Source organism: Trachurus trachurus (assembly GCF_905171665.1).
Source record: "Trachurus trachurus genome assembly, chromosome: 8".
Classification (NCBI taxonomy): domain Eukaryota; kingdom Metazoa; phylum Chordata; class Actinopteri; order Carangiformes; family Carangidae; genus Trachurus; species Trachurus trachurus.
The window spans coordinates 27,103,745-27,117,775 of NC_139905.1; the positions used below are offsets into that span (position 1 = coordinate 27,103,745).

General features: G+C 43.2%; 1 long non-coding RNA gene across 1 annotated transcript; it reads left to right on the forward strand.

Moving 5' to 3' along the window:
- Positions 1–5,203: 5,203 nt before the first annotated feature.
- LOC310990090 lies at positions 5,204–13,311 on the forward strand. The gene is made up of 3 exons (XR_014595569.1): positions 5,204–5,420; positions 12,221–12,328; positions 12,944–13,311. It is a non-coding gene; the product is annotated as an uncharacterized lncRNA (long non-coding RNA).
- The last annotated feature ends 720 nt before the right edge of the window (positions 13,312–14,031 follow it).

Here is a 14,031-nt window from a genome sequence, read left to right on the forward strand (position 1 = left end):
CAGGCAGACATGAGACACTTGATTTCCTCACTCTACATGTTTGCTCAGGTGGTTTTTTTGTTTTATCATACCACATCTATTTCATTCACCTGAAAGTGAAATAAAGAGAACAAGGGGAGAACCATCTTTTGTTGTTTTGCTTCTTTGTATGCATACTATAAAAATACTTCTACTATACTTATGTATATTTTTTCACAAAATAGTTTTGATACTAAAATACATTTAATGTGAGCTACTTTAAGACTTTTATTCAAGTGATTTTCTTATGGGTGACTTTAACTTTTGCCAAAGTCATTTTCAGTTATGGTATTTGTACTTAGTTACTTACTTAATTTAAGTACATTATACACTTCTGGTAATGGGCTTATGAAACGACAGGGAATATTGACTTATCTTGGAAATAAATTAACAAATGTTTCCATGTGCCCCCTGCAATGTGCTCAGTACAACAACCCTGCATGAAGGCTACAGGCCACTGTGAATTATTACACAACAGACCTGTTCCCCTGCTTGTGTGGATAAATACACTCATTATATTCAGTTTTATTTGTATGGCGCCAGTCCTTAATATCCCAGGACATTTACAAGATGAAGTCAAGATCTTACTTTATTACAGAGAAAACCCCCTCAGATCCCACAGGGAGCCAGAGACAGGGGAAGAAGAAATCCCTTTAAACAGGAGAGAGCATTCAGAACAAAATGAACAACAAATGAAGCATATTTCTTTTGTTTTCCAACACGTAATTAAAAATGCACATTATCTTATACACTTTTCTGAGCTTACTGTTTGACATAAGTTGTGCCTTGTCTGTAGTTGTGGTAAGATAAGTGTTCTAAGTGTCAGACCGCCTGAGACAGAGCTGGACAGAGACAAGAGCTCATTGGGGACGTCTGGTGGACACATGTGGAACAGCAGCTCTGAGACAACTGCAGCAAATGAACAGAAGAAACAGGGAACAGAGGGAGAACAGGATGTGACGGCCAATAAGTACACAGAGTGCACATACGTGTGTCACTATGTCTCAGGCTGCAGTGTATGACACATGATGAAGACGGGATGTTTACTAAATAAGTATAAAAAGAATGAGACAGACACCAAGATCTTTGACACTAAATAGTGTTTGCAGGGAAACACACACACCTCTACCTACAAATTAGGTAAGGGATCACTGTGTGTGTTATTATATATTCACAGACAACTAAATGTACCATGTACCACTTCTTCTGAGGTGATGGTGGTTTCACATTTGTCAGACTGGTCCATATGTTTGAAGAAAATTGTTCACATCCAGGGTCTAGGGGGAAACTGGATGCAAGGTTTTTTTTTAATTTGTAAAATTAATTAGGGGGAAAAAGTTGTTTTTTAATTTAAATTGTTAAGTTTAAAGGGATAGTTCAACATTTTGGCAAATTGGCCCATTGCCATAATCCCTATAGCCATAGCAATAGGTTCGTTACCTTTATTTGTTGGTGCAATTTGTTTTTAGAACGGCAGAGCAGCGGTCTTGGTCTTGGTTTCCCTCATCAAACTCATCAAATACACAATCCAACAACTCTAAAACGCTCTGGTGGACAAGTTGTGACCAGCACATTCACCACGCTATGAGATAATAACGGATCGTTACAAGACAGAGTTGTTGTAGAGGTAAATTCATGCTAAACCGCTGATGCGCGTTGCCTTCAGGGACAGTTTTTCAGCAAGCAGACTCTGTATTTACCTCTAAAACAACTCTGTCTCGTAACGTTCTGTTATTATCTGATAGTGTGGTGAATGTGCAGGTCACAACTTGTTGTGTATTTGATGAGTTTGATGAGGGGAACCAAGAAATCCCGTAGCGTAGCTCTGAGCAGCTCGCAGCTCTGCTCCGCCATTCTAAAAATAGCTTGCACCAACAATTAAAGGTAACGAACCTATACTGCTATGACTATAGCGATTATGGCAATGGGCCAATTTGCCAAAAATGTTGAACTATCCCTTTAAGTAGTTTTAGTTTGCCTGAGTTTCATACTGAATATTGGAGCTGAGCTCAGTGCTGTGGAAGAAGCTGTACCAGCCGTCACCTGTGTGCTCTGCATTTCCCATAATACTTTGCTTGTAGCAGCCCTCCTGCCAGACCCCGCCTCCACTCAATGTATAGTTTCCCACATGAACCATGTGCAAACATACGTGTGGTGCAGCGGGCTTCACCCTGGTGACCTACAGACTGACTTTGAAGGCTCCTCTGATTTTATCTCCTCCTGTAGTGGACACACTGTTCACTACACTGCACTACACACACATTTCTCTAAAATCCCCAGTTGCTATCCTCTTGTTGTCAGGAAAACAGGTTTCTGTTTGTGCTTGGGTGTGCGTGTTTTGGGTGTTTCAACAAATCGGGGGTTAGTTATGCAGAGTCAGCACAGAGCCTGAGGGTCTTACCTGCTGCTTGCATAATGAGTGAGGATTTGATGAGGAGACGAGGGCTTACATGAAGAAAAGACATGAGAACCAGAGGGGCTGTATTTCACTGGCTCATGTTGACCTTGCTGCAGGACACACATTACATGCTACACATGTACAGCTCTCTCTCTCTCTCTCTCTCTCTCTCTCTCTCTCTCTCTCTCTCTCTCTCTCTCTCCCTCTCTCTCTCTCTTTAGCTCCATTTTACCCTCACATAATCTCAAACAGGATCTTTAACTTTCTCAATCCTGTTGCTTTTTTTGCCTCAAGCTTCCTTTTAACTCTCATTTTCTTCTCCCTTCTTTCCTTTCCCTCCCCTCCCCCCTCCTTTGTCTGCAGCCCCCTGGCAGTGAATGTATACATCGAACGCACACATGCACACACATGCATGCCAGAGGCCATAAAACCCAAGCTACACACCCCCTTTCTCAGCGAGCTCACGCTGGTCTGAGATCAGTTGCAGCATACTCAGGCTCCTCTTTGGCATTTTTCAGCCAGTTCCTGCACACACTTACCTCACTTTTGAGCCGTCCAACTCAGGATCAAGACGTCCCAGCTGCAGATAGGTAGGAATTACCAGCCTTGCTTGTTGAATTCACTCTCATGCACTGGGTTTCTGCACAGGAAGCTGCTTCTTTTGCTTGAAGTACATGGTGTACTTTTCTGTCCCTGTGCACATGGTCTCACAGTGACATGTGGAATTGACTTTACATTAAAAAAAATGTCCATATGTTTCAAAATGTGCACTTTGTTAGGTTAAAAAAAACTATTTTTATACAACCTGTGTGATTTGGACACCAAGTACTTTTTTTAAGCAGCACAGTTCTGTCTAATATTTCATTGCATACAATCTGATAATAGGACACTTTAAACTTTTCTCTCTGCTGTGGTTCTATTGGGTCATCATTCGTGGCTGACCTCCAGCTTTATCTTTGGACCTACCACGCCAGAGGGGTTTATGCATGAGGCTTGTCTCAGCAGGAGCAAGTGAGCACAGGAGGGAGTTGAATGGTAGAAGCTTTATGCTAATGCAATTTAGTACTGTGCACTTTTTTTTCTGCCTTTTGGGATATGAATGAGTTTGCATGGTGCTATTTTAGGAAACAGCAGAGATGGGTCATTAATGTGATTTGTCTTTGGTAGTGAAGCTTTGTTTAAAAAAATAAAATAAATGAAAAAAGAATAAAACAGAAAAAAGTTTGCATGTCTCCTTTTTTCCAATGATTTGAACTATTCAGCAATGAGTCTGTGAAAGGGTTTTGAAGCCCACGTAAAAGTTTTCCGTTGAGGACTACATTTCCCATAAGTCATCGGTGCGCTTAAATGCGGACAGGTGTGCAAAAGTGGCAAAGAGTTGTCAAGGAACGCTGATCAGGTGAGACGCGCCAGGAGAGCTCGTTAACGTTACTGTGCGGGGTTTATTTAACTATTGATTGAAGTGGAGAAGATTCATGTGGTCGTTGCTCTTTACACTCAGATTTTGCAACGTTACTGAGTTGCAAACTCTTCAAAATGACAGGGTTTGCACGCACCGCAGCGATGCATGCATGTTCCTGTTCCTGTTCTTGTGCAAGTTGTTGCATAACATCCGAGAGACGTCGTGCACTGACGTAACATTTCTTAATTGTCAGACGTGATCGATAATGATCTTCACAATTAGGTCTTAATCCTGTTAAAAGGTTGATTTTTTTTTTTCCTTCTCCGTCCAAATCACAAAAACACACAATTTATCTTATTATAAGAGCTGTGTCTGTGTTAACAGCTATATTGATCATCACAAGGACAGAGATGGATAAACGTGTAGAAGTCATATCATATCATATCTTGCATAGAAAACTACTTTAAAGTGAAGATAAGCGTTGGTTGAAGCCTAAGATGAAACTTTTCTAGGAGGGGCTTGAACTTCTATGTGACCTTGGAAAAGTTGTTTTTACCCCAAGGACAGTATAGTCTTGGTACTGTCCCACTTTGTACTGGATAAATACAACCTACACTATAAGTACATTGCCTGCTGCTTATAATTGACAAGTGTCCTTTCACTATGTTTAGCCCCAAACATTTAGCTGCTGCTGACATTTAGTTGCATCACATTGTCTGACCTTTGAGGAATGGCTGCCATGTGCTGTGATGGAGATGCTGTCCGCTCTATGCACAAAGCTGCCACTAGGTGGCGGAATTCAATGGCTAGATGATAATGGAGGGTTGGCTGCCATTACTATGATGTTGTAGCAGCTCTAAACACACTCACACATATTTATCAATTCACTCATCACAATGTGCATGTGTTGAGAAATGCATGTATCTGACTTTAAGCCATTTTTTTCCCCACAACCTTTAGTCATGTAGTGTGAGATGAACATGTTCAGGCAGGTAGCCTATGAGCCACATATGTCTGTGAACTCAGTTTATTGTGTAGTTATGGTCTGTTTTCTTGCTGCCTGAGCTGTAATGTTGGGTTTGAAGCTCACTTGGACCTTGATGTGGTAGTTAGTTGACATATAAAACCACATGATGAACCTGATCAACAAAGGTCAACCACCGCCCACTTCAACTCTTCTGTCCTCCCAAAATGTGTTCCCCAGTCTTCCCCCTCTGAACCTCAGTCTGGGTCACTGCCCCTTCACCCTTGCACCACCACTACCCCCTCCTCCCCACCCTCCTCCCCCCTTGCCCCAGCTCACTATGTACACACGTGTGCCGCCCTCTCACATGTTTATCTCCTCCCACCTCCTCCTGTGCTCCCTCCCCTTTCACCAACTCTCTCTCATCTCCACTGTCTCCGTGTCTCTCTCTGTCTCTGTTGGTGGCGCTAGGATCCATAGGCGTTTTGGAGGACAGGAACCGGACAGGACTCTCTCTCACCCCCTCAACACTCAACAGCAGCAACCACAGACATGTCGGACTCCGAGACCGCCGCCGCCCCCGCCGAGGCCCCCGTCCCCGCTGCCTGTGCCGCCATCAAGGCCGATCTGGACAAATGGTAGGTGATGATGGTGTGCATGGTGCAAGGAAGGTGCAAGTGTGGTGTCCCGCCTAACCTTGAAGTGAAGAACATCAGGACTTCATCGTTAACACCAAAGTCAACCGGCATCGGTTGCCGCTTTTGAAATCGTTTGCCCCCCTTCCGATTGTTTCTTTCGCAAGTTCTTCCCAAGTTCTTCAATTTTTTTACGCTAAACGAGATGGACAGCTGAAGACAGAAGTCATTTGCAGAAAACCCATTTAATTGAATCATTTGTGACATGCTTGATCGCTTCCTAATGAGCCCCAACGAAGCCCCTAATGAGCCCCAGACCATTGTGTCCAAGCAAAAAAAAAAAAACCATGCACAAAATTCTAAGATGATTTTCACTTTGCGGCGGTCTGACTGGGAGGGGTTGGCGATTTTGGTGACAGCAGCATCCTAAAATGCGCCATTGCTAAAATGGAGTCTCTTCGGCGGATGCAGAAAACCGCCAAGAGAGAATCAAGTCTTGCGTGTTGAAATGTCCAGGCTGGTCTGGAGGGGAGAGAGGGAGGCGGGGGAAAGGTTATGAAAACTTGGGGTACACCACGTAGGGAAGAGTGATTCGGAGGGGGTTAATGATGTATGGCAGCAGGGTGATGGTTTCATTCTCATCCGTGCGCATGGATGGAGGCTGGGAATCTGCTTGCGTCACTCGCCTCCCATTCCCCCAGAATACCTTGCGTTGGCTTGTCCGGTTTGTCCCCCGCCATCTCCTCTTGCCTCTTGCTGTGTCAACAGTCAGGGAAACCAGCAGCTCAGGGATATTTTTGGGAGGGTTTCATCCCATGTATTCACAGCGGGCACAGAACAACATGGATAACTGTTCGGTGTGTCTTGTGTGTGTAGTTTCGAGAGAAGCGCAGTGACATAACACTTTGCCGCAAGACTTCCACAAGCTGCGTGGTCGTGATAAGGTGTCGGTGGGGTATGTGAGACCTTTAGATAAGACAGCAGGTTGAGGGAGGGAGGGAGGGCCGAGACATGGACACATGGCTAACCACACAGCGCCAACTTAATTCAGTGTCTTAGAGATGCTTTGTAGGTCACCGGCTGGAGCGAGTGAGACATAAATTAAAATCATCCAGCGCTAAATCACTGGAGCCGCTCCAGGTGTTGAGTCCCAGGAGTCACACTATTTATTACAGCTTGTTAAAGCGCAGCTAGACTACGGCCAAGGTCGGGCGTTTTGGAGAACACTACAATAGCTTTATGGTGATAACATGTTCTGTCACTCATGGTTTCAGGTGGTTGTTGTGTGTATGTATGTGTGGGACTTTACATGCAGCTGAACCTCAACCCTCTAACCTTGAGAAGTCAGGAGGCACCTGTGCCAGCAAACATGTTTATCTGCTGCTCACAGTGGCCCCTCACTGTATACAAAATACTTAACCTTTATTTCCTCTGGAGCCTTGTCCTTTGACCTTTTTGTCCTTTGCTATCTCAGAATTAGCTAATAATCAGGAGAAATAAAGGCTACAGTTAGGAAACTTCAAGTTTAGGTACTTGTAATCAATATTTTTATGACAATGATGAATTTTGAGAAAAATATTCTCTCAGTCTGCAGCTCTGCTCATCTTGCCACTTCCTGCTCAGCACAAATCATCAGTTTGACACCAGCTAGCCAACATACCGGAGCACTTAGCAGCTAATGAGGTGAATATTCCCCTCAGGAGCTGGTACAGTAGAGACCAAACACAGAGCTAAAAGCAAGAATTGATCTTACAGTTTCAGGTGGCCAGACTTCAGATTAATGATATGATGTGTCTGGGGGTGGGTTATGCTAGGCTAATGTAGCCTCCTTCTGTAGCCTCCAAGCAGTGGACTTCAGAAGTCTTGTTTTTTTACTTTTCATACTTACTTTCATACGACCATGACTCAACCACTGTTGGTTGAAGTGACATAATTTAAAGTAAATTACCAGATTTCACACAGCTCCTTCTAGAGCTTCTAAAGACAGAACTCCGACAGTTGGAAACAGTCGTGGATGTCTAAAATCACTGGTTCCCATTTGAAGGTTTTGAACAGGTTTAGTCTGATCTGTCTGAGCTAGAAATATCTTGGGTCTCGAGAACCACCTATGCAAGTGAACCATTTGACCTCTGCCCTGGATGACCCTTGCTTCCATTTTAAGTGGCATTCAGATGAGTGTCTGTCATCAGCTGCCAATGTGACATTTGACAATTTGGCAACCACGGAGCCTGAAGGTGGATCAATTAGAAACGATCATGTCTAGATAATATAATAATGGAGGTTTTTTAATCATTCTACTCTCCCCTTTGACCCCAGACCGCCATACTGCATGTGGGTGCTTATGTAACGAATGCCCCTATGTAATATCTTTGCACTGTTGGCCTGTCTGTACCATTTCATTCCAACGTGGCCACACCTCAACTGTAGATACAACATGGCTGACACTGTGTAATGAATACCACAACCCACTGTGTATTTATAGCCATCTTTTAAAAGTCATGGATAGAGACTGTATGTGCAGGATACCATGACATGTTCCCTGCCATAGATCACGTTACTGCTTCACCTGACACCTGCTCCTTAAAGCCGAGTCGAACCAAAAAAGCAGCAGCCTCACATTCACATTTAGCCTGAGATGTATGGGGGCGGCCATATTGGATTTAGGCCTGCACAGCTGTGGGGACAAGTGTCCCCGTATCTTGCCCCAAGACATCAGACGTGATTCATTCTCCTACAGTTTGAAGGGGAGTTTTATGTGGATAATGGGAGAATTGAATTTAATCTCGACTTTCTTTGAAAGAACAGCAGTAGTTATGACCTTGTCAAGGTCAGTCTAGCAAAGTCGGAGGCATAGTATGAGCAACAGGCCTTTTTCATTATTATTCTCTGTACACCTAATAATACAATAATGCAGCATTTCAACTTGTTACGTGTACATTTTTCAAATCTAGTTTCAGTTTTTGGGACTGTCATGCTCTAATGCAGCAGACTCCCTCATTCATCAATAAACAGACAGTGTATCATGAAACACACGACACACACAGAGCAGATCCATAGTTCGCATGTGGACAAAGAACAGAACAGTATGTGACATGTTGAGGTGTTAGTTCAGAGCTAATAATTACCATGTGCAGTATGTTGCAAACTCCTTTAGCTAACATGTTGGTTAGGGGTTAGTCTGTGTACTTTGAATCCTCGGCCTCTTTCATGAATCCCCCCCTCCCCAACACACACACATGTCTGTTACTGATTGCCTGCAGTTGTATGTGCAGACATGTCTGTACATTCTTACCAGTGGAAACTGTGCTAGTTTTCATGATGGAATCTGGTGACTCGGCAGAAGTGGGTAATGTGAGTGCTGTACTGTTGAGTCAGACTGGGACCGGCCCCCTCCCCCCCTCTTACTGCACCTTTTTTATGAAAGCTCGTCAATCTGCTTAGTACTGATAAAATCTTTGATCATCTTACTCCTTATCTTACGTACGAGGTAAGATCTGTATTTTCTCAGAGGCTGGAACACGATATTATACTGATTCTCGTGCACTAAGGAATATGGCCCACTCAGCATTAATCACATGATGGCTTGACTAATGTTTGGCCTCTACATCATCTTTTCCTGCTGCACCTGCTCCGTGATCTATTGTGCGTGCTTGTCCCAGAGGACTGACCACAGCGAGCTCAGCCTAAATAATTCATCTTTCATTTCCTGATTGTGTCCAAGATGGGGGGGGGAGGAGGAGGAGGAGGAGGAGGATTTCACTCTTCATCCAACCTGAGCAGCCCGTGCTCAGACCAGGACACGCTGACATCAGGATGCAGCTGTCAGTGCAGCCTGAAGTTGGTTTAGATTGCAGATGGAATATAAGAAGCTTTGTGTGATGTTACACTCGTGATTATTAGTATAATGAATCTGGATTGGCTCAGATTGGTTGAGAACCTCCTACAGGTTCCCATGGCAACCTGGCTTTGCCCTATGACCCTGTAATATGACCTGGCTCACGGTCGTGCTTCCTCTCAGGACACTGCGTGATGGCTGCTGCAGCAGTGGTGATGTCATTGGTCCTCTCTCCTCTCTGCCTGGTCATGTGACCGCCCTCCTCTGATGCGCTCTGTAATCCTCCTGTTTGCATGCAAACTACCAAGACTGTGCAGAATTAGAACTGTTGAAATGGATGAGAAAGAAATAATAGCATAGTTACCTAATAAAGGTTAATAATATGAATAATGATTGCATCACAAGTTTAGTATGTTTTCACAGGAGCCATGCTTTTATTCCTATAAATAAAATACAATAAGGTCAATAAATTCCCTCCAGCCACCTACATTCAGTTTCTGTCAGGCCTTAGATTGAAAGCACATACTGTACGTGTGCATGTAGTGGTGCTGTAGCAGCATCACTTTGACAACAACACACCCTCAGGGTTTAGACACTCGGCTGCGCTGGTGTTGGGCCATCAGTGCACAAGCCCTCATTGACTCTGTCCAAGCCCAGCCACACTTCAGCACACCAATAGAAATGCACGCTCGCAATGACAAACGCACTGGTTCTCATTCGGTCATACACACACACACACACACACACACACATACACTCGCACTCATCTCATCCTTCCTGGCCAAGTAAAGCGCTGAGTGATAATCTGCTGCAGCCAGCTGTGTGTTACATCACTAACAGGCACCCGGCCACAGGACAAAGAGATAAAGCAGCAGAAATGCCCTATGTATATTAAAAATGCTTTTGACGCTCTGACGCTCTGCTGTGATGGTTCCATCCTTCTAGATTTTGCACAACTTTTTCCACTGTGGGTGACCACACAGAGCTGAAAATGAAACTGATTGTTGTTTACCTTGGTGATGGTTTGCCTTTGTACAGGGACCCTCATTATGGTGCGTCCCATCATTATGGTGCGTCTTTATTCCTGGAGTCTTGTCATCTCTTAGATTGGAACAATACCATTCAGAGTCATTGCTCCCTTATAGTAAATGGGAAGCTGCATTTTGAATATGATAGCCTCAGAATAAGTGAAGTTTTCTTACTTTTGAGCAGAGTCAGACTAAACATCTCTTGGCGCCACCTTCATATTTATTAGTGGTGTTAATCTTCTCAGCTAATGTAACTTTAGCACGTTTTTATCTTAAACTGTAACTTTTTTGAAGTTTTAAATCTTAAAGGGGAATTTGACGGATTTTACAGATTAAAGGAGACATATTCTATCTCTTTTCCAGAAATTAAAATGGTCCCCAGTTGTCTTAAAGACATGTCTGTGACATGCTTTGGTCAAAATACCCCAAGGATCAAACATCACAGCTCTTTTCATCCTCTCAGAACAGCCCTGTTCAGAACAGCTGTTTTCAGTGCCTGTCCCTTTAAATGCAAATGACCTCTGCTTGCCCTGCCCCTTCTACCGGTGGGGTTATGCAAATTTGAAAGCTAGTTACAACATTGCAGGATAACCGAGGAAACGGCTCATAAAACCACATGGATTTCAACCTAGGGAACGTGAACATTACAGTCAAAAATGTTTTTTTTTTGTTGTTGGTTGGTGACAATTTTCACATTTTGGAGCCGAAAGGCAAGACCAACACCCAAATATATGTTAAAGAGCCTTCAAAAATTGATATTTCCATAATTTGTCCCCTTTTTGGAAGATCTATGTCGAGCTGCTTCTGGCGTAACACACCTGAATCTCCAACCCTTTTCCAGTCCCATTGCACTCTGGGTATTAGATGCACCAGGCATTGACCAGGAAGAAGAATGTAGGCTATGGAATAAAAACAAAATACTTTAATTGGCTGCATCCTTCAAAGTCTGTGTTTGAAGACAGATTGCATTACAGTAGCACAAGAAGACCGTCCCCTTTTCAAAGACTTGTGTCCCTTGTTTCCTGGGAAACAAAGGATCCTGTGGGGGAACCTTTTGTGGCCCAGTTAGTATATCCCATGATGCCTCTCTGCAACTGAATACAGCTGGAGGAGAGCCAACAGTAAACACTTGTGCTGATGCAATACATGCATGCCTTATTTTCTACATGGTAATGAATTTAGTTAATGGATTAATAAAAATAAAAAAAATCTCTGCATCAATACTCTAAACACTGAACAAATAGAAAAGCTGGTGGCTGACTGGGATGGATGGTTGTCGTGCTCTAGCTCGTTGATGGGTTGAGGAGGGGATTGGATGGAAAAGCCAGCAGAAGGATGTTCGGATGTCATGGAGGAGGAGCCGGTTAGATGGGTTTCCATTCATTTCCCATGAAGCCCCTCCTCCTGTGGGCTCAGCCTCTTACCTCCGTGTCTTGTCGTCTCTGCATTATCACGCAACCACCCTCCCTCCCTCCCCGGTGTCCTATCAAGCAGATGGGTTCATCCACATGGCTCTCTGTATCCCTCCCTCTGCCCCCTCTTTTCCCTCCCTCTCTCGCTCCATCACCCTAATGCACTGTGAAGGTATCGGCTGCTACGTTCGGTCCTGCATGGAAGCCTGAAATAATCTGTCGGCCTGAATTCACTTTTTCACTTTCATCCCCTTTTTGTCTCATCCCTAATTTTCCTAGTAGGTTCTCTGTCTTTACAATGGTGTTGGTGTCATTATTCACATAATTATTTGGACGAGTCGACTTCTGCTACCAAACTAACCAACCCAACCCAGACACATGCACATGCACATACTTTGTCTTTTTTTCTATTCTAAGTGTTGTGTCATCTTTGAGAGAAGGTGATATTGCAACACAACAACTGTTTGTGAAATGAAATGCTGTTCGTCGGTTGCAATCTGTCTCATTGCTGTTACTTTTTTCTTCCAGTGTGGCAGAGAAGGGAGCCGATGGCTGCAAAGATCTGATGGAGGCCTTTGCTGCTTGTGTGAAGAGTGCAGCTGAGGGGACGTCATGAGTTGTCCTCCAAACTCAAATGTAAGGATATTTTATAATTTGCTGAGTTGGTGGTTCAGCAACATGTGTTCAAAAAGCCAAATTTACAACAGAAATTTGTCAACACAGTGAATTTCATCATTGCAATAAGTATATCCACAGGGGATTTTCTGATATCAAAGCAGGAAAAGGTGTCAATGATAAATTGAATAATTGCTGACTTCTATTTAGCTGCTTCAGGTTCTTGGTTGTGTCCCACTCAAATCCGACCCGGACACTTGAATGGGACAGAGTCTGTGTTTTATATAAAGAATTGGCCCAGAAGAAGATATATTTGTGGTTTTAAAAAGACATAGAAAAGTTTTGGTTTAAATTAAGAGATTTCTCCTTGGAAAAATTCTTTAAAAAGTAAAAAATCTGTTAGGAAAGCGTGTGGATTATCCATAGAAGAATTGTGAAAAGGAGGACCAGGTCACTCTTGTCTGCTTTGGGATAAATCCAGTCACTTTAATTGTGATGGGGGAACAAAGAAATCAAAATGCTGCTAATTATTTAATTAATTACTTAATCCTCTAAAATGTTTTTGTTGGATGAACTTGAAGCATCTTCAGCCAAGATTCAAGTGATAATTTCTCACTTGTTTTACTTCCTTTCCAGGTCCACTGCACTGAGTCCTCCAAGTTCCCAGCATTCCCTTCTGCACACCAGCACTGGACTGAATGATGACAACAATGACGATGATGAAGACGTTGATGATCGTGGCGTGACAACACTGTCGATTCCGGCTGAGTTAGGGATCTGGCAGCAGTAAACCACAGTTTCCTCCCCCTGTCCTCCCCCTGTTATAGGCTTATCTGGTGTCCCTCAGTCTTACCGCCATTCCCCTTCTCCCTCTATGGCTGACATACAGTACATCGACTTGTAGGCAGCTCCAGAGAGCCGATGGGCTGTAATGTAAATTGTCGACTTGAAATGAATACTTATAAATGGAAATAAAAGTATCAAATAATTGGTTTAAAAACAAATTGTGGTTATTTATTACGTTATTTTTGCCTTGTTTCCACATTTGATGCATGGACATCCGCTCAAATCAGTCACTTCTCAAATCTGAGCCATTTGTCTTTTAGGGTGTGGGCATATTTTTCTCCTCATGAAAAATCACCTACATATAGGAACAATTCACTTTTTTTTAAGTTAGTTTGGTAGTTAACTTTGTTAGCAAAGTAAATCAGTACAGTTCACTGGATGTGGTCGTCTTTTTATTTTGAGACATTATTGAACTGTTGGTTCCCTGAACGATGCTGAAGATGTTCTCCATATTTTCATGGTGACACCTGTTCAAGAGCTATCTGTGTGTTTTGATGGTGCTCATCACTAACTTTAGCTAGATTTACCAATTTAGAGGATCATTGTGAGTTCAGTATCACACTTAATCCCTTTACTCACCAACATCTGTCTCCAGAGGTGGAAACCAACGCAACCGAACTTCTATCATATCTTTTCTTCCACTGAAGGTAGCATGCTAGCAGCTAACAATGGACCGTCCAGCCCCAGTTACTTCACAATAGAGACTCTATGTAGTCTCCATAACTGCTCTGAAGAACATATTATAACCCCTTATAATATAAAGGCATCAGTGGCAGAATCACAGCTCCAACAGAAAATCCTTTGCAGTGACCAGTAGAACTCACAAATATCACAGGCATGGACTAAATGTTGAAATGATAAAGTGACATATTACCATC